The 24,929-nt window shown below is 35.8% G+C and overlaps 1 pseudogene across 1 annotated transcript; it reads right to left on the reverse strand.

Moving 5' to 3' along the window:
* Positions 1–305: 305 nt before the first annotated feature.
* On the reverse strand, positions 306–24,729 carry LOC309635208 (ubiquitin-conjugating enzyme E2 R1 pseudogene; annotated as a pseudogene). Its single transcript has 2 exons — positions 24,649–24,729; positions 306–22,832 (listed from the first exon to the last, which is right to left on the reverse strand). The product of its transcript is annotated as a ubiquitin-conjugating enzyme E2 R1 pseudogene (transcript).
* Between the last annotated feature and the right edge of the window lie 200 nt (positions 24,730–24,929).

A 24,929-nucleotide genomic window follows, 5' to 3' on the forward strand; every position in this document is an offset into this window, starting at 1 on the left:
TTCTGGCAGCCACCATGACACTATACTCTTTGTTTTCCTTCTTCCTTTCTAGCTACTTTTTATTGCAGATTCCTCCTCTTCTATTTACCATTAAATATTGGCACTTCTACCAATAAATTTTTTTTTTAATATCGGCATTTCAAATGTCATAGTCTGTTGATATTCCCATTCTATACTCACTATTTGACAATCTAATACTCATCTATAAATTCACAGGTACCTATATACTCGTGACACTACATGTATAGCTCTAACTCAGAATCAGACTCAATTGCTTTCTCTGTACATCCACTTAAATCTCTCATGGTGAAAGTCATGTCACCATCAATTTATCCAAGACCAAACTCAACTTCCTGTCCCACTTAGTCCTTTTCCATTCAGCAGCTCAAATGAGAAATCGAGGAGTAATCTCTCACACATCTCTCCCTTCCCATATCATCCAGAACTCTCTTCCAAATCCATCCTCATTGCACACCTCTATGGCCTCCTCTCTAATCTAATGGTTTCTGAATCATCAAGCCACTTCTAGAATATTCTAGTAACCCCAACTAGTTTCCCTGGAAAAGTCTTGTCTCCCTTTACAAACTGTCCACACTGAAGCCAGAGTTCTTTAAATAAAATTGTTATCTTTCTTTATTTTTCAAGAGATTAGAGGCCAAAAATACCGGTTAAGAGCATTCTGCAGTTCAAGCAAGATGTAATAAAGGGACAGAAAGGTTAATAAGTTACAGATTCAAACTGTTTTTAAGAAATAGAAGTGAGAGCTCACAGGAACTGACTGGAAGGCATTAAGAAAGGGGATAAAGAAACCCTGGCTTGTAGGATTTAAGTATCTTGCACATGATCTTATGATTTAGAAACTGGAGTCATGATTTGAGCTTAGGTGTGCCAAATTCCATAGCAGAGTGTTTTCAGTACTTCTTGCATTTTAGCATGTAAGTATAAAAGTTTTGCTCTCTTAAAATCTCTTCTTTGATCCTACATCCTCCTTCTGTTTTGGGTTTCCATCAGTTAATTCTCTAAGTCAAAATGCTTCTTCCTCCTAAGAGTTCTTGAATCTTCTCTCACTTCTCTATCCCAATTGCCAGTATCTTAGTGCAGTTGCTTATTATTTTCCATGTGCATATGGTTTCTCTCTCTCAATTAATTTTCTACATTGCTGTAAAATATAAATGTTTACCAACAGCCACTAGCATTTAACAATTCTGTAACAGGATATATGAAGCCATCTATAATGTGATCATCTTTATCTCTCTTACTCTTCCCCCTAAGAAATTTCCGTTTCCCCAGTGCTTTCTTTCTCAGGTTCATACTTTTATAACAGATATTTTTATCTCCTTGCCTAAAATGCCTTTCCAAACCTGATCTTCTTATGGTGAACTTCCATTTGCTGTTCAAGTCTCAATTCTTACTCTACTTTCTTCTTCAGGAATCCATTCTGACAAGTTCCTCTCTTAGCTAGCTTACTCCTCCCAAATGCCTCTGTAGCACCCTATGGAATATATATTTTTATAACGTACTGTCATTTTTCATTTGTCTGATTTCTCCATTAATTTGAATACCTTGAGATCAGAAACTAATAATATTATAGAACGAGGAAATATTACCTGGTCATAAAGAATGGATTCTGGATTCAGATAACTTGCACTCAAATTCCTACCCAGCCATTTTTAATGGTTGGTTAGTTTCATCATCTGAAAACGAAAGTGAGTAATAGTAATATGTACCTAAAAAGCATTTTGTGGACCTTAAATTAGATTAAGTATACAAAATTAACACAGTGTTTAATATATAGTTAGTGTTCAATGAAGGTTTGTGCAATAAATGAACTTACACTTTTTTATTCCTCGTATAGGTCAAGCTCTCTTATAGTGTTATAAAGAACATAAAGAATTCACAGAAAAATTTTATTTTAAATGAATGCAGAAGTGCAGAATATGATTACTTTCATGATATATTTTTGATCATGTCTTTGTCATACATTAAGTTATTATTAAATCTCAAATTAAAACAGCGCTAGATAAAAAAGCTGATCCACGGCTGGATGCTGTTTCCAAGAATATGTTAGGAAGGAGTGATTACTATCTATAGATAGGAGTGATAGGAGTGGCCTCTATCTATCATGATACACAGCATTCTAAATATGATTGATTATTCTTAATAATTTTGAATTTGTTTTTTATCTTATTTCTATTATCAATCCCTTCAGTTCTTTGGATCATTTTGTTTTTCTAGGATGCCAAGGGTTTTTGTTTGTTTGTTTGTTTTTTGTCCTTTTGAAAATACAAATTTCCCTTGTCTCACAGCCCTGCTTACTCTCATTTGTACCTAAGTGGTATGGTCCTCTTAAAAGCCACTTGAAATTCACTCATCTTTCAAAAAAACCATTGTGGTAACAAGGTCTGCTCTGAAGGTTAATTTCAGCAGGTCTGAAATAGGTTGGTGCTGGTGTGCTGAAGTCAGATAAACCAACCTGACCCCTGGTAAAGAGGCATGTACTGATTAATAGTGTTGCTTTGTACCATGGCTGTGAGGCAAGTTACACTCAAGCCCCATTGACCTTCTTTCCTATTCCTTAAACTCAGCAAGTTCAAAACTACCTCAGGCCATAGGATTTCTGAGGCCCTTCTGGAAGTCTACTGATTAAGCCACATATACACCCCCAATCACTGTATATACCATTGTCTTATTCTTTCTGATACCACTTACTATATCTGAAATTAGATTATTTGTGTGTGCTTATTTTTTATATTCTGCACTAGAAATATAAACTCTCCATTGCAAAATTTTAAAATACACATAAACGTCCCCTCCTCTGCTTTAATGTCTATACAGGAGCAAGTGGTGACCGGTCAAAGTAGCTCTACAATGGCTGAGCTCTGTGTGGGTAGGAGGGTTGAGGAGGTTGGAAAGGGAGCAGGGCTTCCTTTCCTAAGTACTCCAAAGGTCCTTTCCTAAGTACTCCAGTGGCAAAATCACAAGAAAACTAGAATAAAATGAAGAAAAATAAAACATGAAAAAAAAAAGAAGTGAAAACAAGAAAGAAGGTATTTCTAGGGGCAAGATTCTTCCATATGACTGAACTTGTGGCTCCTATTCCTGTAATCTTGGGGAACTATATACTGACCCATTTTGCCAGGAGTCAAGAAAATATTTATATCTCACACCTTAATAGATCTGAGACTTCCCTCACCCACGAGGAGACCACAGGCAGCTCCAGCTAGGGAAATTCCTTCCTAAACCACAGTCAGCACCATCAGGAACAAGTGGTAACCCAAGGCCACAAGATAAACCAAGCAAACCAAAATAAAATGGTCAAGGCTTTGTCACTGGAACCACAGCCCACAAAAGTAGACCAAGACCTGTATGCTAAACCTAAAGAAAAGTGTTTGCCTGAAACAATAAAAGATCTAACTAGGACCCAGAGTTTCCTAAAATAATAAATACCCAGGATGCAAGTGAAATCCACCCATCATTCCAAGAACAAGGAAAATCACAACTTGAATTAGAAAAGAAAACAAAATGACAAACACTGAGATAAATCAGATGTTGGAATTATTTGCCAAAGATTTTAAATCAATCAACATGACCATGCTTCAAGAATTAATTACAATATTATCGTAAAGCAAATGGAAAATCTCAGCAAAGAAACAGTGCAGAGATAAACATATAGATCAATGGAACAGAATAGAGAACCCAGAAATAGAACCACATAAGTATGCACAATCAATTTTTTGCAAAGGTGCAAAATCAATTCAGTGGAGGAAGGATATGCTTCCCCCAAAATGATGCTGGAACTACTGAACATCCACAGGCAAAACGAAAAAAAAAAAAATCCTTGACCTAAACCTCACTCCTTATACAAAAATTAATTCTATGTTGATCATGGACTTAAGTGTAAAACATAAACTATAAGACTTTTAGAAGAACAAGAGAGGAGAATCTTCTGCACCTAGAACTGAGCAAAGAGTTTTTAGAATTGACACCAAATGAAAAATCCATTAAAAAAATTGAGAAATGGAACCTCATCAAAATTAAAACTTTTGTTCTCTGTAAGGCTGGGTGAAGAGGATGAAAAGATAAACTACAGGTTGGGAGAAGATACTTTCAAGATGTATCTGATACAGGACTAGTATCTAGAATATAGAAAGAATTCTTAAAACTCAACATTATAATAAATCCAATTGGAAAATGAGCAAAGGAGATGAACAAACATGCCACCAAAAAAGACATACAGTTGACAAATGTTATAGACTGAATAACTATGTCCCCCCACATTTCATATGTTGAAACCTATTCCCCAAATGTAATTGTATTCAGAAGTGGGGTCTTTGCAAGGTAATTGGCTCATGAGGGTGGAGCCCACATAAATAGGATTAATATCCTTACAGAAGAGACCCTAGAGAGCTCCCTAACCCTTCTACCATGTGAGGATACACCAAAGGGAAGACAGCTGCTTATGAACAGGAAGTGGGCCCTCACTAGACACTGAATCTGCTAGTACCTTGATCTTGGACTTCCCAGCCTCTAGAACTATGAGAAATAAATGTTTGTTGCTTAAGCTACCCATTCTATGGTATTTTGTTACAGGAGCCCTGAATGGGCTAAGACAACAAAAAGCATATGAAAAGATATTCTCCTCCATTAGTTATCAGGGAAATGCAAATTAAAACCACAATTTCACTATACATCTATCAGACAGGCTAATATTAAAAAATAGCAAGAACAATAAATGCTGGTGAGGAGACAAAGAAACTGGACCATTCATACATTGTTGATGGGAATGTAAAATGGTACACCCACTCTGAAAAACAGTTTGGCAGTTTCACAACAAACTAAACATGCAATTATCATGACACAATAATTATACTCTTGAACACTTGTTCCAGATAAGTTAAAACTTACCTTTGTAAAAAATCCTATATGCAGTGTTCATAGTAGCTTTATTCATAATAGCTAAAAACAGGAAACAGGTCAGATGTCCCTCAATGGGTAGATGGTTAAACATATGGTGGTACATCCATCCTAGTCAGCAATAAAATAGAATGAACTCTTGACAGATGCAGCAACTTAGATGAATCTTCAGGGAATTATGCTGAGCAAAAAAAAAAATCCAATCACAAATGTATACATATTGTACAACTCCATTTATATAACACTTTTGAAGTGACAAAATTTTGGAAATGAACAGATTACTGATTACCAGGGGTTAGTGATGGTTATAAAAAGATCCTTGTGATGGAGCTATTCTTATCTTGGTTCTTGTGGTAGATATATAAACTCATAAAATTGTACAGAGCGAAATATACACAGAGAGCGAGAACAATGAGTACAACAAGTAAAACCTGGGAAATCTGAACAAAATTTGTGGATTATATCGATGTTATAATATCAATATCTTGGTTGTGATATTGTACTAGTTTTGCAAGACAACCGTCATGAGGAGAAATGGTAACAGGTACAGGATGTCTCTCTATTATTTTTTACAACTGCATTAGACTTTACAATTGTTTCAATAAAAATTTAAATAAAAAAAGAAAGGTGAAATGTTTTCTCTAAACGGATCCTTGGATACTTTCTTGCTTTAATGTGCAAGAAACGTTCTATATACAATGTAAGTGTTGCTGATGAGGACAACTGAAGGGCAAGAGGACTGTTCCCCATTTGCATCTTCTTTCTATCCCTTCAGTATAGAGGCCCCATGACAAGGTTATCCTCTGATCTTCCTTCTCCCTTATTGATCCCTTTTTCTCAGGCTCTTCAGTGAGATCTTTTTTCTCCTCCTCTAAATTCAGGTGGTCCCTAAGGCTTTGTTCTCAGATTATTCTCATTCACATTCATCCTCTAAGATGTCTCCTACAGCTTTAAATGTCACTGATTCCCTAACGTATATCTCCAGGCCTGAACATCCCCCAGAACCCCAGACTTTTAGATATAGCTGCCTTCTTGGCATACCCATTTGGATACTTAACCATCTTCATCTCATGATGGCCATCCTCCTCTACCAAATATGCTCCTTCCCAAGTGTTCTCATATCAGGGAACTGCATTATTAATCTCAGTTTAAAAATATTATTTTGGACTTACATTTCTCTCTCTTTTCTCCTTTTTATATTTCTCTCACTTACGCTTAAGCAGCAAATCCTATTGGCTCCACCTTCAAAATGTATTCTACACCTGACCAATTTTCACAGCCTTCCCTACTACCACCCTGGTCTAAACTGTTTTTATCCCTGACTGGTCTAACCACGAAATAGTCTCCCAACTGGTTCCTTACTTTCCATTTTTGCTCTTCTAGAGCTTATTTCAATTTTTTTTCTATTGTAACAGTTTATTCAAGGATATTGCTTAGAAAAGTCAGACTTGTGTAGTTTAGGAATATGAACTCTAGACCTACTTTGATTCCTATCTCTGTCATTTACCACCTGTCTGGTTTTGATGAAGTAACAATCTTGCTGAGCCTCAATTTCTTCATCAATAAAACAATACTTATAAGGTTTCTGTAAGGATCATCTGTGATTATATCTAGCACATGGTATCCCTTCAATAAATGTCAACTATAATTGTTATCATTTGTGGTTAACTCATAACTTATGTCAGAGTAAGAGCTCATTCCACATAGAGTTTAGTTAGATTTTCTCTCTGCCAATAGTATTAAAAGGAATGGATAAAACTAAGATTTAAAACAAACTTGTTTTTTATGATAAATAAAAACTTAATGTTTTCTGAATCTTTTTTTTCTTTTTGCAAAAGATTAAATTATAAAATAATTTGTTCTCAAAGATTTTGCTGTTATATGCATCATGGCACTGATCTTTCTGTTCTTTCATCTTTTTAAGCTCATTATTATTACATTTTCAGCTTATAAATCTCTTATTATCTCATAAAGTTTTCTATTTCAAAACCCTGATTTTTTTTTTCCACTAATGTTACTCCATCATTATTGAGCTAGGCTCCAAAATGCAAAAGAAATCCATGGTTAATCTTAGTGCTTATGGAAAATTATTAACTTTTGATGGGATCCAATGGTTAAACAAGTATCAAATTCTAACCTCTATATATCAGAAAAGAAAATATTTCATACCTCCACCTCCATCCCCACAACCAGTCTTGACAAATTTTCTTGATTCTGCTGAATAAAAAATGCACAATCTTTTTAGCGGCTAACATCATCCCCGGGATCAGGAAAACCACACTCTTTGTGCCCTGAGCTGTTTCCATAGATATTTATGAAGGTGACTCTGGTAAACAGTAAAGATCCTGTTTCAAAATCATCTTTGGAGTTTACAGAGTTTATGAAGAGACCTATGTACTAGCTCAGCTGGGTCACTAAGAACTTGAAGAAATCATACAGAATATCAACAAATATATAAATATTTTAACTAAAATCTCATCTATATATTCTGGCTAGCTTATTTTATAATTAATTGCCATTCCCTTTCTCTGCTTCGTTTATTCTCTATAAGGTAGCCATTTTACTTATTTATCTTTATTTTGTATTACCTCCCAGGAATATAAATAAGTACAAAGATAGGAATTTTAAATGTTTTTTTCACTGCAGTTTCCTCAAGACCTAAAACAGTGCCCAGTACATAGTAGACACTTAATATATTTTTGTATATTGAATGAATTTGACATCACCCTACTTTAAATGGTATAAACATAAATAACATTTTTATCTTTAATAACTAGACAATTCACTTAGACATTGCTTCAATTAAGAAAAATTGGTTATTTTTTCTCCTCCTGCTAATTGGCCATCTAAAATACTTTGCCACTAGAACTTTGTATATATCAAACTTCTTGACCTACTGAAGCAATAATTGACAAAACACTTATAAGACCAAACATAAAGTTACATACATATTATAAATTTTATAGTGGTACAAAATTGATTTCCCACTCCCAATTTCTATCATCCATGAAAATTATGTTGTTAGTGCATGTATTCTTTTTTTCTTATTACTACCAATCTTGAAAATGAAGGCTTTAGGAAAGTATTTCTGAAAATAACCAAATACATTTTAACCCTTTTAGAACCAGAATGTGCTCACTAGTCATTATTTCATAGCCGAGAAGAACATAAGTTGAAAATAGTTCAAAGAAATGACAGATATGCTGATTCTCATGAGGGTTTACAAGAAAAACGGCAAAAGTCTTCCTGTTTGTGTGGCATTATATCAATATTTAGTATAATTTGGTGTGACACAAATTCAGATCTTCATATTTTCCTTTTCTGAAAAGCCTCTATATTGTTTAAATATCATGTTGAATTAGACTGTACAACTCTCTAAATTAGCTAAGTGGTTCTACAATAGTGCCACTGCATCTAGGCTGCCAAGCAAGTGCCAACTCAGCAGGATTTCTGAATAGTTGGTAAATGAAGCGTCAAAATTCTGGAGTTTAAAATGAAAGCACTTTCTTAACAAAAAATCATCTCAGAGTTACGTGTCTGTTACAATAAAAATTTTAGGGAAAATCCTTTGATATTTGAAAGAGGGCAAATATTTCATTAATTGATGAAAAGGTAATTATCAAATTTTTTCAATTAGTGTAACACTATGCTACTTGCTATGATAACTATAAAAGAAAAGTATACTGAAAAGGGATCACTTGGAGCCCTTCTTCTTAATGATACTTTAAAAATAACCAAATGGCACAGTTAATCAGCACAGGAGGACAGGAAAGATAAGGCTGTACTGCAACAGTCATGCACTCCTCTGGTGACAAGTCCTTTGAGGAAGTTCTAAGATTCCTTCAATCCAGAAAGGAAGTGATCTGATCAATTCCTGCATAGTACGAATTCCTCCCTGATGAGTAGTTTTATTTTGAAAAACTAGAAGATATCATTAAATCATGAAAATGAACCTCTAGTGATAAAGGATCTGGTGCCAGGACTTGGTAGTAGAGAGTGTGTCTAACCTGTGTGCCCCAATAGGTCCAAATCATCACTCCTTCCTAGCAATCAGAAGCTACTGGTAGAGGGGGTTGGATCATGGCGAGGGAGAATCAAAATGCTTCCTGCTATCACAACTTGACATACGGAAGTTGCAGAAGGGATAAAATGTAACTGAATCATGACAGAAAATGAAATATAATACATAAATACACAGTGAATAATGAAATATGTCACAGTACCATGTCTTTTGTGAAAGTATAAACACACAAACCTTTCATCTAAAGAGAAACCAGAAAACAAAGATAAACTATCAGTATCTCCTCTTGAAGGGAATCTTCTACTGCCACATCAACATATACCTTTCTGATCATAATACTTCTACATGTCATCTCTCTGTGTATCTGTGTGCACGGTGTCCAGAGTATGTGATAAATCTCACATAAATGTACTTAAATGCTACCATTCATACTCTGAATCCACAGACAACACCTGATTAAGTATCTTCTTGGACCAAATAGGGACAGGACAATTATTCGTGCCCAGTAACCCATGCCTAGTAGAGCTTCCAGTGAATGACTTAATCTGATAGACAGTGATATATTTCAGGCAATGTGCTAGGAAATACAAACATGAATATGACATTTCAGTGTTGTCTGACATTCTCAAGTTCTAGCTGAGGGTAGACACAATAAGAAAAAAAATATGAAACAGATACTGAGAAATGCTAAATAAACATATTCAGACTGGAAGAAGTGGTTAATTTGTTTAGAGAAGTCAGGGACACTTAACAGAGGAGGTGATTTTTAAGAAAACTCTTATAGGAGAAATAGAACCATTTAATGTGTACTATATTTTTGTAGTAATTCAGATTCTGTTTGTTTTGAGTGCTTCATGAAATTCTTCTTTCTGCCAACTAAATTATTTATGCTCAGAAAAGATATCATTTTTCTGCTGGAACTGTCTCAATTACAAACATATATTTGGCATATGACAGTTTACCACTTAGAGTTTCTATTCCTGTGAATAGTAGGCCAGTGATATGTACTCACTTGTGATTTTGATGAGGCACAGATTTGAATCACAGTTTTGTGAGATGGGTGCATGGGAATGACTCATACAGCTAATGGGTGCGCCTGGAGACCTCCCACTATCCACAGTCTGACGTGGATTTGTAGTACTTTATTATCTGCGACATCAGCAGTAAATCTTGGGCTGTGAAAAAAAATTTTGTAACTTCATCTAGATATGCTAATAATATAATGAGGCATATAGTAGTGCTTATTTTTAGTAGTGAAATTAACCTTAATAATAACATTATAATTTCTGTCCTGTATTTATTGAATCAGTTAAACATTTGAAGTCATTCCATTAACATGTTCAATTGCATTTTAACGTGTTTTATAGGGAATATTATATATTAAAATCTCATTGGCAAATTTGAGGAGTCACAATAGTCTATATTATTTTCTCAGACAATGGTAAGTGTATCCCATACTTCCCAAACCATAAGGAATCAATATATTCTTGCTAAATGGGAAGGATAAAAGCAGAAACATTTTCATACTAATCACTCCTTTCTGAAGAATCTTCATAATTTAACTAATTGCAATACCGTGTAAGGATTGTATGGGCATAAGCAACCAAAATTTTTAAAAAAAACCAAAATGCTAAGTAAAGAACTAGTTGTTAAAAATGACAAATTGCTCATTTGGGAGTTTTAATACTTACATATCAGTGAGGACTAATTTGTAAAATGTTTCATAGACTTTGACACTTAGTAACTGGCTAGCCTATTACTTCACTAATGATAAGACAATCACAGCACTCTCAAAAGTAAAGTATTTACTATGTAAGTACTAAAAAGAGTTCCCATTTGCAATTATTTCACTGTGAGATTAAGGATTCTGAATCTTAGTATTTGAGTTATCAAATTCACTATTATGCATGTTGCTGTAATTAAATTTTATAAATATATTTAATATCAGTAAAAAGGCATTTATTACATTTTGTTCTAATACACTAATTTTCTTCTTAAATATGGCTAAATAATTATGCCGCTAGGATATATACTAATCTAATCATGAGCACAGAGTAAACAAATTACCCTTAAATAAATGCGGGATAAGCCATCCCTGTAAGGAAGGCCATTTTAATGGTGTTCTGTTATTTTAATGCCATGAAATACACTGCAGAATCAAAAATTATTAGTTATGTATGATTATTATTGACTTAAACCTAAAATTTAAAACAACACGAAAATGTATTTAAAGTATTTCTATTAAATATGTCTGCTAGAGTCACAAGCCAGCTGCTCAGTTCCTCTGGTTCACCTATGACCCCTATAACTGCTTTTCTTTCCCAGTCAGAACCACTGTATCTTTCTGGAGTAGACCGTTCTACTAGATTGGGATGATATATAGGCTTTTTTGGTTTGTTTGTTTTGATGTTTTAAAATTTGGACATCAGTTTCAGTTGCTCCTATTTTACACATGCAGACACACACACATACAGAAACACACACACACATACAATGCCAGACTTTTGAACCACTTCATGGGTAAGGTTACTTCTGAGTTATTTATTAGAGACCAAATTAAGGTATTCTAATATTCTTCCTTCCTCCTTCTGCTAATCACATGAAAAAGTTAATTTCTCAGCCCTCTGAAGCTATGCAATGTTACACTTTCCTTTCATTTTTTCTTAATTTTAAAAGGACTATTGTAATCAGACAGAAAATTTCCTATAACATGTAAAGGCTGACTTCCATAGGTTTCTCAATAGTGAAAAGTCATTCCTTTTAGTTTCAAACAAAATTTTAAAAAAAGAAATGCTAAGTGTTGAACTAGTTGATAATAATGGCAAGCTGCTCATTTGGGGTTTTAATCTTTATATGTCAGTGATACATAACTAATACCATATATAATCACTGATCATATATCAGTGATCTATAACAATATAGCAGGTAACAATGGCTCCCTTTAGTCTCCTGGCACATGAATAAAAATAATAAATGCTATATTTTGTGTATTATAATATATATTTGGTATTTGGAAAGGACAAATATGATAAACGTATGACACAGGCGAGTCCAGTCTGAAGGCTATAACTGTAACAAGCAGTTAGAACTAGCCAGTTTTACTTCCCGACTAGCCAGGTAGAGGACACTAATTTTACATTCAAGTCGAAGAAGACCATGAGCTGTGATGGAGTGCTTCCTAGATTTAGAATCAGAAAACAAAGTCTTGCTCCATTTCTGCCATTTGATAACTATGTAACATTGGTGGTACTTGACTTCTTTGAGCCTTTAATTTTGGTTCCATAAATTGAGAATAAAAATACTTCAGATCAGCAGTATAGCATTATATAGTTAAGAGTGTGGATATTAGAGTCACCACCTCTGAATCTGATTCCGCCCTAACTGTGTGACATCAGCTAAATTGCTTCATTTCTCTGTGCCTTGGTTTCATCATCCATAAAATGAAGATAAGAATAATAATCTACTTCTTAGTATTACTGTGAGGACTAAATGAGTTAGTGTATGTATAATTGTGTTTGTGACATAGTAAGTCCTCAATGAACGTTATTATTTTTTTAATATTATTTTTATTCAGAGGGTTTTTGTAAGAATTAAGAAAAAAACAGATATTTTAAAATAAAAACATTTCATGGACTTGAAATGGTAGCATACAACGAAGTAAATTTGACATAGCTATTCTGCAACTATTATTAAGAATCTTTGACTGGGTTTATTTATATACTTACAATATCACATACAGATCCCTTAGCAATTTGTTACACTTTATATTTAATTTTCACTTGGCCCCAATGAGTTAAAATAGCTTTCAAAGCAGCAACTTTCTGATTTTGACAACATTTTTCAAAACTTATTATTAATTCACAAAAGTTGGCATTAGACCACGAACTTCTTCAGAAATAATTACAAAGCAGGAGCATTCAGCTGCCTCAAAAAATAAATTCAGCTTTCTTCCTAAAGGGGTGGATTTTAAAATAAAACACTTTCCTTTTATCTTTAAATTGACTTGGGGACATTATAAATCCTGTTTTTTAAGAATCAATCAAACATAATCTCAATTAACTATACACAGAAATCCCAATAAATAGGGATAAGCTTTTCAAAATTACCATGTTGGTCACCACAGAAAAAGAATCTCCATAGAATTAGATATGTCCCTGCACAATATTACAGGTTTAAATATACAACTCAGATTCTAGAGCTATTATTACGGTCTCAAAGTCTGTGACTGAAACTGAAAGATGCACTTCAGCTGCAAATATGTAGCAATTATCATGAAATGAACTTCATTCCACATTTTTGCTAATCACCATGGTAACCTGCATTCAATGGATTCTTTCTGGGAAATATTCCAGACTCTGTCAGACATTTTTAGTTTGGAAGGTTAGAATATTTTTACTTACTTGGTTGCTTATATTGTTTTTAGCAATATATAATGGCATTATAAAAACAATGCTCTAGAATATTGAAACTGTTTGAAATAATAATAAAATTCTTAGGTTATAAAGGCAAGAAGAATAATTGACTACTAACATTTACTAATAATACTTCATAAATGTTAATGAAGCCATGAGCTTACAATTTTATAAATTTTAAGTGACCTAAATTCAACATATATTTTGACTATTGATAAAACATACAACTTCACTTACACACTATATATTAAATATATAGGATATAACATTGAGTCCTATCAATAAAATATAAAGAATTTCCCATTCAGACACAGGAAAAATGTCCATTTTGGCAATTAAGTTGTTTGAGAAATGTATTATCCTAGGATACATATCAAAAGAATGATGAATATTGGCACTGGAACAGTATCACCATTCTCAGGCCTATGTATACGGCTTGGGAGGTAACCTATATGTCAGAATCAGAGAACAAAGATGTCAAGAGAGAAGTATAAACTGGGAATTCATGTTTCATATTTTCCATAATGCAGGTAGTAGCAGAAAATATATGCCTGTATATCAGACTGAGTAGTTCTACTTTAAGTGGCTAGTCAACAAACTGATTGTGACCAGTCCATGACAGGGCAGAGGACTTGTGCGAGAATGTGCAACAACACTCTGCCTCTACGTCAAGGAAGTCTTGCTATTAAAAAAAAAAAAAAAATGTCAGCTGAGCTAAACATGTGCTTACTGATGTAGTAGATTTACATTCTGGTACAAGCTTCTTATCCCAGACTGGGAATAGTTTATACACTGGCAATGGAAGAGGAAACGATCATCTAAGGAAAGCCCCAGAGATATTAAGGAAGATGAAGACTGATAAGTGACCTCTGAATTGTAAATAAAAAGTTAATTAGGGGATTTCGTTTCTGTTTTAACATGTAAGGTGTTCAGAAATCATCAGTTCTGTCTTTATAACAAGAAAAAGCCAGACACACTGAAATTGATTTTTCTTAAACCCATCAAAGGATTGAGGTTACAGGACACTAACCCAAAATCTGGAGAGAAGGGCAAATCCAGAGAATCACAGCTGGAATCTGCTTATCTGGACAGAAGTGGCTAGAGCTATAAACATGTAGAAACTCTGAAATGGTAATGCTGACAAATTGCTTGAAGCTGAGTATGGATTAGTGTGAGAGCAAGAAACTCCTGGAGCCCCAGTCTTGGTGGCAGGGGCGGGGCCTTCATATATTCGTAGACTTTAACTCCAAAAAACCCCACCAGTTATTCACAGTGAAAGTCAGAGGAATATCCCCTCTTAGTTCCAGCAGAGGTAGAGGAAGAATAACCTTTGTGAAATAGACCCATGTTTTTTTCTGTAACAGAGTTCTGCTCTCTTGGGGGAAATGATTTTTTTGGAGCCTTCCTTTTAAGGAGCCATGGGAACGGGGTATTCCTCTCATTTCAGCCCTCTCTAGCTTTCCCATTTCATCGAAAGAGGAGGGAGCTACATAAGAAGAAATACTTGTGATGGTCACAGACCAGAGACAGAGACTCATTAAAAGACTGAGGCTTGATCAGAAGATTATAGAACACTGTTCCTCTTCCACACCTTACCACACACCAATAGGGTCTAGTCTAGTAACAGTGGATTGCAGCTGAACAAGCTGCAAGGCACAAACTGTCTCTGGTGGTATGTAGGGAAAACCAAAGTCAAGAGGAAAGTTAAAGGCTGAATTGTGTCCTCAACCAAATGTATATGTTGAAGTCCTAACCCCAGTACCGCAGGATGCGACTGATTCAAAGATAATATAAGCCTATGCATATCATATGAAAACTTCAGAAAACCAAAGATAAAGGTAATTTTTGAAGAAAGCCAAAGGAAAACATCTTACCTATAGAGGAATAACAGTAGTAATTACAGCAGACTTTGTATCAGAAACTGTTTAAACAAGAATAAAGCACAGTGGAATATTTAAAGTGCTGAGAGAAAAAAATTCACCAACCTGGAATTTCATATCCAATGAACTTATCCTTCAAAATTGTGAAGAAACAGTCTTCTCACACAAACAAAAACTGAAGTAACTCATCACCAGCAGACCTGTCCTGTACAAAATGTTAAAGTTTTTCAAGCAGAAAGAAAATAATATAGGAGAAGAAATAAATCAAAAAAATATATTTATATTTCTTACTATTAATTGATCTAAAAATAACTGCTTAAATAGTAGTTGCTAAAAATAGTAGCAACTTACTTTGTGATAAAGACAGATTGATAAGTGAAATGAAAGAAAACAATATCATACAGGATGAGAGGGAGCCATTAAGTATACTCTGCAATTGAGAACCCTCTGGTATAGAGTTCTTCGAAGGTAGAATTAGATTAGTTAAACATGTATATTGTAAACTCTAGAACAACCACTATAAACTTTTTAAAAAAAAGTATAATTGATATGAAAAGAAATAAAAATAGAGTTCAGAAATAGAACCATGCAGAGATAGCCAACGGATCTTTGACAAAGGAGCAAAGGTAATTCAATGGAGAAAGGACAGTCTTTCAACAAATGGTACTGGAATAACTAGACATCTACTGCAAAAAAGAGTATCTAATTGTGATATGAATGAAGCCACTCTAAAAAAGCTACATACTGTATAATCCCAATTATATGACATTCTGGAAAAGGTAAAAATACAGAGATTGTAAAGAGACAAGTGGATGTTAGAGGTTTGGCAGAGGATAGGATGACGTCAGCAGGTAATGCCCAGAGTATTTTTAGGTGCAAAATTATTCAGCATGACACTGTAATGGTGAATACAAGACATAAGACTGTAGTATTAAAATACATAGAACTTTACAACATAAAGAGCAAACCTTATGTATCAAATTTTAAAAATCATTTAGGAGGTTGGAGGATCTCAGGATGTAATGCAGAATGTGACAAAAATAATGTAACGGTATCACAAATGAATAAACCAATCTCACTGAAGAGGGTGGGAGAATAAGGGGTTGACTTAAGCAACTTTGGAAATAAGTGAAGACTTCATGGCTAAAGGCAAAATGAACTGTGATGCGACTGTACACTACCTGATAAATTTGTTTCCCGTGGGGAGTATGAGTTAACAATTCTGAAATAATTATTTGCATATGCTGGAATTGAACAATTAAGTAAATGGGTGGCAGATAGTGGAAGCCAAGTTTCTCACTATTGGGTTGGGAGGTTACAGATAAGCAAGTGAGGAAGCTAAAATTAGCCATTTGATAATGGATTTGGGTGAGAGATATCAGTATAAACTCATGCTTAGCTTAATATAGATAGAGATGGTTATCTATATAAATATATATAGACATGTGTATGTACACAGGTTAGTATACATACATATATTTCATCTGAAAGGGCCTAGAAGCAACAACACCCTAACATAAGAAAACCCAGTGCCCAGATTTTGGTTTCTAATACCATGCTCCAGTTGAAGAAATTATGCATCCTTGGAGAGGTAACTGGTTCTAGGACTGGTGCAGGAAACATAAAAAATGCACCTGGGGCATCTACTGGTGTCAGAAAGTAAGGAAGTACTTGGAGAAAAAAAGCTACATTAATGGGGATATGTCTAAAAGACACAGAAGCCAACTGAAGGAGCTCCCAATGGCCACAGCTGAAAAATTGTTAGCAACAAAATAAATAAAGTAGTATTGAATTATAACCCAAAGTATGAAATAAATATCCATAATGATATAAATAAATGAATTAATAAATGAATGGGGGAGAATAGACACATCTACCCCTACAGAAGAATTCCAATTAATTTGTGTAGACTTACTGTACTTAGCACAACTGTCCACTCCTTAAGATCTGGACTGTGCATACTGACTTACTTCTAAAGGGAGAAAGAAAAAGTAACTTAGCAGTGGAGAAACCTGACAAATATTATCAGCCACGTGATCTAGGTTAACATCAACAGTGAGAAGTCATGTTGATACTCTGTGATGATAATGGCACTTTACCTCTGTGATCTTCCTCCCCAAAATCCATAATCCCAGTCTAACCATGAGAAAAACATTATACAGACATCACGTGAAGGACATTATACAATATACCTGACCAGTAACCTTTAAAACTATCAAGTTCATTAAAATCAAAGTCCGATAAACTTTCACAACCAAGAAAAGCAAAAAGAGACATGATGACTAAATGCAATGTGGAATCCTGGATGGAAACCTAAAGCAGAAAAAGGAAATTAGGGAAAAGCTGAAGAACTCTGAATAAAGGATGGGGTTTAGTTGATGGCAATGTATCAGCACTGTTTTACTATGATGAATGGACCATATTAATGTAAGATGTTTTTAATAGGCACTTGCTGATGCTAAAATATTTTAGTAGACAATTCAGCAACCAGACTGGAGAAAGTCCAGATTTTTTCAATGGGACTGAACACTGACATATCATAGGGCAGAATTTTGAATTATGAAACTGCTTGCATGAAGCTTGGTGCTTTTAGGATTGTTATACTCGTGCTACAGGAGATTGTATTCTATCTATTTATCTATCTACCTTCCTATTTAAAATTAGAGACTGAAAATATACCTTAAGTAGACATTTTAATAAGTAAAGATCTTTACCCATGAAGAGGGAGAGGAAATTTTTTAAAAGTGTTTTTGTTTTGTTTTGTTTATAATTCTGTTATTATATATTTCAGTGAGTATTACTGGTACAACAGCTAAAGAAAATAATCAGGCAGGGTTTAATGTTGAACCACTCTAGATATTTAAACATGATGTATTATTATAAAATACAGAGATTTAAGTGCTTGCAAAATTGTTGGATGGGGTAAACCAGCAGTTCCTAGGCTGAGGCTCTTGGAATGGCTCCAAGAACAATACAAAACTGACCCACTAGGGAGCTACCATGTTTGACGTCACCATCAGTTGTACCAGTCTAGGTCTGAAGTTGTGGTCACCCTCACAACAGTCTCTAGACACAAGGGAATTAGAGAATAGACAACACCTGAACCTGGAAACTACGGATTAGAGGGTTAGGTCAAGTCACTGCTACTGCTACTGTTTCTTGAAAAAGAACAATGGAACAAAGGAAAGCATGGCCTTCCTAACAGGTGATGAGAGCCAGAAATCACAGGATTACCTCCGCCTCATTTGCACTTTCCAGTTTTTGTGGAAGTGCATCTATTTAGTAGTAATTGAGTTACGTGAAAGTCTGGGAAATATAACTTTTAGCTTTCCAACCTCTTCAAATAGAAGATGGGTGAAATAAAGGCTGAGAAAGCCAATCTAAGTATCTGCCATTGCAGATTAAAGACATTAGAACAAATTACAAAGACTACCACAATAAATTCTCAAATATATTTTAAATCAAAGTCAACCAAAAATCTAGAGAATTTAGTTTTGATATACAGCAACTGGAATATAGTAGGAGGTCAATACACATTTCTGGAATAATTTATTTTATAAGTTGTTAGAGAACAGAGGAGCAAGATGTCATAGATTAAAAATAGCTCATTTTTACATTCAATTTTACTTTTGATGATTTTAGAAAATTCTCATGCTCCTTGAAGCACAGAAGAGAGAGGTATTTAAAAGTTTTAAGCGAATAAAGTGCTAAAGACATCATTTCAAATGAAAATAGATAAATTGATTGTCAAAATGGCATCATAAAAATAAAGCAGAAGTTTTGATTAACTTGTGCACCTCACAAATTGATGAATTTTCCTCAAGATGTTAAGGAAATGAAGACTGAAAAATAAAATTGAGAAAAATCTAAATTGAATAAAAAAGAAAATAAAAACTTTTGATAATTTCACTGCCATTTTTGGTGTATTTCCTCACAGTCACTCTTCTATATCATAAATATTTTTTAAAATTATGGAATATCCTGTATTATAGTTTTGTATCCATACTTTTTACATAGTAACATATTTAAGCATTTTATAGAATTACAATGTAAAAAATAAGCAACTTAATAGCTGCACAGCAATTTTTATATGCACAAAACGTCATTCATTTTTACTCTTTTGTCACCTATTTGGGTTTATTGCAACTTTTCACTATTATAAAAAAAGTGCTCTCTTATGAACATTTATTTTATCCAAATCTTTTAGTGCAATTAGTATAACATTTCTCACAAATTGCTTCTCAAAGATTTCTTCCTTTCTTATACTTTTAAAGACCATGCTTTTTTTTAAACTTTAGAACTTTATGTACGTTAATCAAATTATCCCTCATCCCATATCACTAAATATTATCCAATTAAATTAATTTTGAGAAAGAAAATGATAGACTTTATAGAGACATGCTGGTCCAAGGCCTGAAGTGAAAGAAGCCAAGGATTTTATATTTGGGAACCTGAATGTAAAAGGTATGGGTTTGAAGAACTGTTGAAGTTTTTCACAGAACTGAGGATACATTTTTCTGAGAGAAGTAAAATTTTTATGGGACTATTGGTAGATAGTTTAAAGCATTAGTCCTGTAGCCAACTGCTAAATTCTGTATTTGATTTTGACTTATGTCAGATAACAACTTTCTTACATCAGATAATGACCTCAAACTTTCAAATGATGAATTTACTCTCATTTCCACCTTTGTGCTAGCATATGCAAATCATTGCCTTTTTATGTCTTTCAAATATATCTTGGAAATATGCAAATAAAAAGCTAGCCACTGCGTGTGTGTATTATATCAGCAGTTCTATCTGCTCAGTTATTTCAAGATTAAATATGATTTTATGTTGTTTACTTAAACAGTAACTATATAATCAGAACCCTTGCATAATAATTTATGATTGAGGATTTACAGCTTTACAACCATTAACTTATTAATCTTTACAACTTGCTCTGAAGGCTTAACTTGGTAACTCTAAGCATTTGTGATTTATAGATGGAGAAAATGAAATAGGCAGGTGAGATTATTCATTTGTAATAGATATTGACTGAGCTGGGAATGAAGCCAGGATTCTGGAGTGTTCATTCTCTAGTCCTGTATATTGGCTATAGAATCTAATGATTCATTATTTTAATTGGGTTACAATAACATTGCAAATTATCCAACACCTCACAGTCTATCAAATGGAGCACATACCTACAGTCCTAAAATCAATGCTGTTAACAGTGGTATCTCTAACATACTTTAAATTGAGTGCTTTCTGAAACTAAACTTAATCTATTAAATTAAAACACTAAATGGTAGTGTTACCATTATGTATATTTTACTTCATTATAATAATTGTAAAATTGATAAACTTAGAATACCTCCTTTAAAGACTCTCAAACAGGTCTTTTTATTTATACAATACTATGATACACAAACACCACAAATCCATGTTGAATAAGAGTTAGTTGACAGTACCAGCATTTTATTCAATATGTAACTAATTAATTGTGACATAGTATAAGACCAAGGCATGGAAGGCTGTTAGATGGGGTCGATCAGAAAATGCCAGATCTAGTGGAGTTATCAGGCTGTGTCATGGGATAAATATTGGGCTGTGGCCAGTAGGTAAGTCTTGTGTCTGAAAGGTGGATATGTGACTTGCAGTATGGAGTTAAAACAACTGATTCAAAATATAGATTGTAATTATCAATAGCTTCCGGAGGAACAGACAAATCTAGAGATAAGTACTAAAAACAGGAGAACCAGAGACAATGTTCCAGATTTAATACAGTCAATGATATATCAGCAGGACAACATATTTGAACCACTTATCTAAAAACGAAGATTAGATTCTCTGCTGTCTTCTGGACTAATTGATGTTTGGCAGACAAGCATTTGCAGATGTGTTCTATAAATCAGTTCTCAAGGCACTGAACTAATGAGAGAGGCTATTACTATGTTAGTTGCTTCTAGACCAAATATTACTATAGAAAAAATTAACTTCTGTATCAGTCAGTTTGCTCCAAGAAATAGAACCAATAATACAAAACAAGTAGAAGCAGAACCAACACACACACACACACACACACATATACATATAGCGATTTATTTCAAGCATTTGGCTCATATGATTGCAGGGGCTGGAAAGTTCGAAATCTGTAAGGCCAGCTCACAGGCTGGAAACTACAGTCTCGTGACAATTTCTTCTTCCTTAGGGAGATTTCAGTTTTGCTCTTACGGTCTTTCAACTGATTGGATCAGGCCCACCCAGATTATTGAGGATAATCTTCTTTATTTAAAGTTAACTAATTGCAGATCTTACCCACATTTACAAAATGTCTTCACAGCAACACCTAATTTAGTTTTTAACTGAATAACTGGGTACTATAGCCCAGCCCAGCCAAGTTGACATGTAAACTTAACCATCACAACTTGCTACAATCAATTGTAAAATTTATAGTTCAAAAAATAGATGCATGAAAACCTGTCTGTAAACGATTTCTAAATACACGTAGTTTATTGAGAATGTGTGCGAAAGAACTGAGGGGTATATCCTTTTGTAGAGAATATACATGTGAGAGCGGGGCCTTGCATGGGTTTAATCCAGAGGTTTTAAACCAACGACTCACAGAAACTGTGAAAATCGCTAAGCAGTAGCTGGTGACCGTAAGAGATTGCTCTAAGATTTCGCAACAGCATTCTGAGGCATAAATTATTTAATATGACTAAGATATTTATATTACCTTTTTTTTTTTTTTTTGAGGTAAAATCTGTGAGGCTATACGTGGGGACGCGGTGTCAGGACCCCTCGTTGCTCGGGTCGTCCTCGTCGTGCCGGAAGCAGCCGTCGGCCTCGGCCTCGCCGTCTTCCCTCGTACTCGTCGTCCTGTGCAAGAGCTCTGAGACCTGGTGGGCGCCGGGGCCTCGGTCGTCACGCGGGACTCGGCCAGTCGTGGGCACCTGCACGCCGCGCCGCTCCGCCTCCGCCTCGGTCCCCAGGACCTGCTTGCGGGTGATGTCCGCGTGCTCCCGGTCCTGCCTTCGCTCGCTTCCCGCTTCCTGCTTCCTGCGCATCACGGAGGCATCCACGTTGGCCGGTGAGGTGCTGCGTCGGTGGAGGAGGGAGGTGGCGCCGAGGAGGATGGTCCTGACGTTCTGGGTGGGGTCCCACCGCGCCGAGGGCAGCTCACGGCGCCGGGGTGTCACAAACTGAGTGACGGAGCATGGAGATGCACAGTCCCCAGTCTCTAGATGTTGGGGTGCCATATCTTGCTCAGGAACCGAAAGGCCGGAGGGAGTAAGGAAGTCGATGGGGCTCTTGAGGCGCGCCTGGAAGTAGCCGCCCTCGTCGTAGGTGTTGGGAGGCCCGCAGGTGGCCACCTCCCAGTTGTACCGGTCGTCCCCGTCCAGCAGGGTCACCCGGAAGCCCTCCACTGGCTCCTCTTGCAGTCCCTCGAGCTCCAGCAGCAGCGCCTTCTGTGAACTTGGGCACCAGCGGCCGGGCTAGGGCGGTGGCGGCCGGGCCCGGGGCCGGGGTGCGCGGGGCCGCGGGCCGAGGGCCAGGTCGGCGGCCCGGGTGGGGCCGCCTTCCTTCTCCGCGCCGCCTGGGGCCCCCGGGCGCTCCACCTGCCTATGTTACTTTTACAGTAGTTTATTTCTGTGTTTATAATTCACTCATTTCTAAAGTAACTTTTGTATACTTTTGTTGTATATATGTCCAGGGGCACTGACTCTCTTTAGTGTAAACCCCTGGAAAATTATTGAGTAGAGAAAATTCGCCTTCCGTCCGCCTGCCTTCACTCTGCTCCTTTGGTTCCTCGTTTGCTCAGACTCCTATTATGTTAATTTTGTTCCCAAGCCTTACAGGTCAGGTTGCCTAGAAGCAAAGCTTGATACAGGGATTCTTGCACATGTGTTTATTGTGGGAACGCTCTCAGGAGAAAGTGAGGGAAGCAGGATATGGTGCGGGGAAAAGAACTGGGTCTGGAGAGTGCCTAGTGTGATATCACTGTGAAGTTTTTCGGGAAAGGTACTGTAGACTTAGTCCAGCTAGAGGCGGGCAGAGCAGTCGATTGACAGTCTTTGGCCAGGTTCTACCTCAGGGAGATGGATGGGGCTGGCATGTAGCCTCCCAGTCAAACTGGCTTCCGTTTGGCTGAGGGAAATTCTCCAGATAGGGGAGCAGGTGTGAGTTGATATTTGCCAACACTCACATAAGCTAGGGAAGATGTACTCCTCACCTTAAGGGGTATTTGGGCAGGGTACCAATAGCACCGCTAGCATACATTACAATCTTCTCCCTGCACTACTCAGATCCACTTGCTGATTACATTAAATTTTTTCTATCCCAGGACCAGGTGGTTTCACTGGTCAAGTCTACCCAACATTTAAAGAAAAATTAACACCAGTCCTTCTCAAACTCTTCCAAACAAATTGAAGAAGAGGGACCACTTTCAAATTCATTTCTTGAGGCCTGCATTAGCCTGATACCAAAACCAGATAAGAACACTACCAGAAACAAAAGCTGTAGGCTAATGTCCTTGATGAACACAGATGCAAAAATTCTCAACAAAACATTAGCAAACTGAATTTGACAATAAATTAAGATACATACACCATGATCAAGTGGTATTCATCCCTTGGATGCAAGGATGGCTCAACAACCACTACATTAATAAAAGAAAAGATAAAAATCATATGATCATCTTAATACATGCAGAAAAAGCATTTGATGAGTAATGCCTGGGACACAAGCATGTGTAAATCTTTTAACTTCTTTCTTCTCACGATCTCATCCAAAGGGGAATTCTTTATTTAATCCCTGTTAGTCTGTCTGTCTCCATGTTGGTCCCATGAACAGACTGTCTTATTTATTAAGTTAGATAGGGCTGTTTAAAAAAAGAGTTAATGGGAATCAATACTCTAGTTTCAACCATTTTCTTATTTAAAGTAGTGATCTCTTGCTACCATCTTAATATTTACTACCAAAAAGGTAATTGTTGTTGCTTATTATTTATTACCAAGAAGGACTCAAGCAATACTAACCATGTCCAGTTAAAACCTGGTAACAGGCAGACATTGCTATACCTTATTTGATCCTGAAATAGGCAAATCTGAATTTATCCAAGCTGCAATATATGGAGTGAATTTGAAGGGACCTTTTTTGAGGAGCAAGGGTCAAATTTAGCTTTGAAGATGCTCTCTTAGCTCCCAAAAGATGACAATATGTTATGAGTTTTTGGGTAGGGATTCTGTCAACTTCCCCCTTCTTCTTTACGCTGTTCAACGGCCTTCTAAAAGCCCACCCAATAAAGCTGGTTGTTGTTCTTTTTATTCTTTTGTAATTCCCTCCACCTATGTAGTACCACCTTTCTTTTGGATAACACAGATCTTCTCATTATTTAGTACCATGAATGATAACAGGTCTAGTAAATCAGGTGTGTCACCTGAATAATTTCTTGGCATCCAAGAGCTTGGCTGCATAAGGTGCTTGAGGTTGGAGAACTCCCCTTCACAGCTTCTGTCATGGTCAGTTACTAGCATTAAATTGGGTATCTCTTTTTGATCATCATACGACAACCTAAGAATACATATTCCTGTGCTTCAAAGGGAGGGTTCTATTTCTTAGTCAAGGAAAGAGTGGGACTATAAGAGTTGTGCTCTCAGAGTAAGTCTGGCAAACTCTCACCTTTACCCACTGCATCAATTTAGTTGATTTGCCATCTTG

The sequence above is a fragment of the Balaenoptera borealis genome, assembly GCF_965194805.1.
Source record: "Balaenoptera borealis genome assembly, chromosome: 9".
NCBI lineage: Eukaryota > Metazoa > Chordata > Mammalia > Artiodactyla > Balaenopteridae > Balaenoptera > Balaenoptera borealis.